This window comes from Dermacentor variabilis, unplaced genomic scaffold, assembly GCF_050947875.1.
Source record: "Dermacentor variabilis isolate Ectoservices unplaced genomic scaffold, ASM5094787v1 scaffold_14, whole genome shotgun sequence".
Taxonomy (NCBI): domain Eukaryota; kingdom Metazoa; phylum Arthropoda; class Arachnida; order Ixodida; family Ixodidae; genus Dermacentor; species Dermacentor variabilis.
Genome location: NW_027460302.1, coordinates 11,393,128 through 11,397,500, shown reverse-complemented (window position 1 = coordinate 11,397,500; position 4,373 = coordinate 11,393,128). Strand labels below are relative to the sequence as shown.

Genomic DNA, 4,373 nt, shown 5'->3' with positions numbered 1-4,373 from the left:
GGGGACTTGCACCGTCGCAAACACCCGAGAACGTCGCCTCCCATACACCACATTTCCCGACCGCCTGCAAGGACGGGGGATTCGGTGCTGGGCTCGGTCCCGTTTCGCTCGCAGCTACTCGGGGAATCCCTGTTGGTTTCTTTTCCTCCGCTTAGTGATATGCTTAAATTCAGCGGGTTGTCTCGCCTGATCTGAGGTCGACAACGGATACATCGCTTTCGCCCATTCCGGCGCGACCGAGTACGACGCCCTGCCACGTCCTTGCGGACGAGGCTGGCAGGCGGCACAACGCCTGCGCGCGTGCGTCATACGAGCGGTATGCCGAAAAGGACTCGACACGTTCGAAAACCCAGCGCCAACCGAGTACGACGCCCTACCACGTCCTTCGCCCAACACGGAGCTACTTATAGACGAGGCTGGCAGGCGGTGAACCGCCTGCACGCGTGCGGCGCACGAGCAGTTGCGTGGTAAGCGACCGTGTCTGAAGCCCAAAACACCACCGAGGCAAAGATCGCCTTAGCAGCGCGCCGCTTCAGCAGGCGCCGCAGGGACGACTAAAACCTGGCGGGGGGCATCGTCTCGTGTAGCGTCGCCCCTGCCCCAACTGGAGTGGCCCAGTCTTTAGGGGACAGAGACTGCGAAGCACTTGGACCGACGGCGGACTACGACGGAACGCGTCAGCTCGGCCAACGCTCTCGAAGGAGACATTTTCCGTTTCGCGGCAATTTCTGCGCCGTGCCGTGCTCTTCTCGCTCGCAGACGGCGCTATCGCGTCGAACCGCTTTCGGGGGCACGCCCTTCTCCTCCCCGCTCCTCGCAAAGAACCTTCAGATTCCTGCGACGAAGCCCGGAAGGGGTGCCCACACAGCTGCGGTGACACGAACGAGCGACCAGCTCTGGAGCTCGACGTACTCCGAAGGCAAACAACGCAGATTGCGATCGCTTCCGACTCTCTCGCAAACGTGCGCGCTACATGGCAACGGACGTTGGCACCTCGCGCTTGGACCGCTCTTTCCCTGCAGGTATCCGACACCATCCTGCGGCGGTCTTGCTAGAGGCGCGCACACGTCGCGCTGCAGTAGAATATAATGCCTCGTTTCCGTCTCTTCGAAGATTTGGCACAACGGCTCGCCACCGTCTCCTTCTTTGTGAGGTCGCTGGCGCGTGGCATTAGCGCTCAACGTACTGTCCATGATGCCGACGCGGTCAAAACGAGTCGACGGACGCACCTTCCCTGTGCGCCGAAGGCTCTCTTGATATGTGATCCGACCCTCAGACAGACGAAGCCAAGGGAAGACCCAAGGCCGCAATGTGCGTTCAAAGAATCAGTGCTCAGTGTGTCCTGCAATTCACACCAAGTCTCGCAGCTGGCTGCGTTCTTCATCGACCCGAGAACCGAGTGATCCACCGCTTAGAGTCGTGAAAAATAGTTTGTTCAATTCAGTACAGTACAACCAGGGTTTCAGGCACGTGGCGTCTCCCTGTGTGTGGTTTCGAAGAGCGCCTTTCGGCGTGTGCTCTTTCGGCGTGCGTACTCGCGCAGCTCTCCAAAACCACTCGGCCAGTGCCAGGGAGGGGCTTTCTGCGCCGGAGCCACAACAAGTCTACTTGAGGCGGAAGACGAAGCCAGCAAGGTGCTTGGCCGCAAGTGCGTTCGAATCCGGGACTACGGTCCCTCGTCTGTCCGTACTTTTCCTCTTTCGATGTGCGGCGCCTTCCCAAAGCGCACAAGTCCGCTAACCGCAGAACGCTTCCGACGTAGCAAAGCCGCGTTTCCTTCGGTACTGCGCAGCAACGCCGCCTTTCCCTCGGCGGCGGGCAAATAGCCTGCAGACGTCGTCGCATTGAACCGCGATCTCGGACACCTCGCGCGTCACGAGCAGGAGCCGACCGGCAGCCGCCGGCCCTGTCGGGCTCGGCAGCATTTGCCGCGGAGGACGGGAGAGCGCTTTAGGCCACGGTTCCTTCCGTACTTGGCAGCCGCACCCTCATACCGCCACTTCCATGACCGACCGAGCGCCACACCGTTCCTTTAGTACTTGGGCAGCAACAAAGTCGGGTCGTTACTCCATACTCGCCGCAGGAAGCGACCGGCAGCCGCCAGCCTTTTCAGACTCGGCAGCGTTTGCCGCGGAGGACGGGAGAGCGCTCGCACCACGGTTCCGTGTGTACTAAGCGGCAGCTGCTCTCGACCGTCAGTTCCTTGACCGACCGCACTCTTCGCCGTTCCCCTCGTACTGGGCAAAGCAGCAGGTCGGGTCGTCTTACTCCCCTTCCGCGCAAGAGCGCCGAGGCGGACAGAAAGCCCACCCATTGTGCGTTACGCCGTTTCTACCCGCGGGCGCGGCCAAGCCAACCGTCCAAGGTTGCAGCCTGCGTCCACTGGGCGCAACAAATTTCGCACGGGGCGCCCCTCAAAATTCAGGCAGTCCCCGGCATGTTCGGGTATAGCCGTCCCCGCGTCCAAGCGGGGCCAGCGGCGGAAAGCGTCGGGCGCAGCGAGCTGCTTCACCCACACGGGGTTGAAACAATGGCGCTCGTCACCCTTCACAATCCGGTAATGATCCTTCCGCAGGTTCACCTACGGAAACCTTGTTACGACTTTTACTTCCTCTAAATGATCAAGTTTGGTCATCTTTCCAACAGACCGGCGCAACCGAAAGGCCGCGCCGGACATCGGTCCGAAGACCTCACTAAATCATTCAATCGGTAGTAGCGACGGGCGGTGTGTACAAAGGGCAGGGACGTAATCAACGCGAGCTTATGACTCGCGCTTACTGGGAATTCCTCGTTCAAGGGGAACAATTGCAAGCCCCTATCCCAATCACGAAAGAAGTTCCACGGGTTACCCAGTCTTTTCAGACAGGGATAAAGACACGCTGCTTCCTTCAGTGTAGCGCGCGTGCGGCCCCGGACATCTAAGGGCATCACAGACCTGTTATTGCTCTGTTTCGTGCGGCTAGGAGCCGCTTGTCCCTCTAAGAAGGTTGTAAGGTGCTGGGAACCCCGCACCTATTTAATAGGCTAGAGTCTCGTTCGTTATCGGAATTAACCAGACAAATCGCTCCACCAACTAAGAACGGCCATGCACCACCATCCACCGAATCAAGAAAGAGCTCTCAATCTGTCAATCCTCCCAGTGTCCGGGCCGGGTAAGTTTTCCCGTGTTGAGTCAAATTAAGCCGCAGGCTCCACTCCTGGTGGTGCCCTTCCGTCAATTCCTTTAAGTTTCAGCTTTGCAACCATACTTCCCCCGGAACCCAAACACTTTGGTTTCCCGGAAGCTGCCCGCCGAGTCATTTGAGTAACTCAGGCGGATCGCTGGTTGGCATCGTTTATGGTCAGAACTAGGGCGGTATCTGATCGCCTTCGAACCTCTGACTTTCGTTCTTGATCAAAGAAAACATTCTTGGCAAATGCTTTCGCAGTAGTTCGTCTTGCGACGGTCCAAGAATTTCACCTCTAGCGCCGCAATACGAATGCCCCCGTCTGTCCCTCTTAATCATTACCTCGTATTCCAAAAACCAACAGAACAGAAACGAGGTCTTGTTCTATTATTCCATGCAAGTTTATTCAGGCGACTCGCCTGCGTTGAGCACTCTAATTTTTTCAAAGTAAAAGCACCGGCCTTCTCGAGGCACACAATGAAGTGCACCAACAAAGGACCGGCATGATGTTCAGTCCGAGCCGTCGCATCGGGTAGATGCACTACTCGTCTGGAACTGAGATCCAACTACGAGCTTTTTAACCGCAGCAGCTTTAGTATACGCTATTGGAGCTGGAATTACCGCGGCTGCTGGCACCAGACTTGCCCTCCAATTGATCCTCGTTAAAGGATTTAGAGTGTACTCATTTCAATTACGGGGCCTCAAAAGAGTCCCGTATTGTTATTTTTCGTCACTACCTCCCCGTGCCGGGAGTGGGTAATTTGCGCGCCTGCTGCCTTCCTTGGATGTGGTAGCCGTTTCTCAGGCTCCCTCTCCGGAATCGAACCCTGATTCTCCGTTACCCGTAACAACCATGGTAAGCAAGTAACCTACCATCGAAAGTTGATAAGGCAGACACTTGAAAGAAACGTCGCCGGCTCGTTGCCATGCGATCAGCACAAAGTTATCCAGAGTCACCACACAATACGGGCCGAAACCCGATCGATCTTGGTCTAATAAAAGCACCCGTCGCCCAAAGGGCTTCAGGCTCACTGCATGTATTAGCTCTAGAATTGCCACAGTTATCCAAGTAGGAAGAAACGATCTAAGGAACCATAACTGATTTAATGAGCCATTCGCGGTTTCGCCTTATTTCGGCATGTACTTAGACATGCATGGCTTAATCTTTGAGACAAGCATATGATTACTGGCAGGATCAACCAGGTA

The 4,373-nt window shown here is 56.6% G+C and overlaps 2 non-coding genes and 1 pseudogene across 2 annotated transcripts; all 3 read right to left on the bottom strand.

Moving 5' to 3' along the window:
- The window catches only part of LOC142567842 (large subunit ribosomal RNA), a 7,200-nt pseudogene extending 7,000 nt beyond the window's left edge, over positions 1 to 200 (bottom strand).
- Positions 201 to 1,266: 1,066 nt separating this feature from the next.
- On the bottom strand, positions 1,267 to 1,419 carry LOC142567881 (5.8S ribosomal RNA). The gene has a single exon (XR_012825285.1). It is a non-coding gene; the product is annotated as a 5.8S ribosomal RNA (ribosomal RNA).
- Positions 1,420 to 2,558: 1,139 nt separating this feature from the next.
- On the bottom strand, positions 2,559 to 4,373 carry LOC142567871 (small subunit ribosomal RNA). Its single transcript, XR_012825277.1, has one exon. It is a non-coding gene; the product is annotated as a small subunit ribosomal RNA (ribosomal RNA).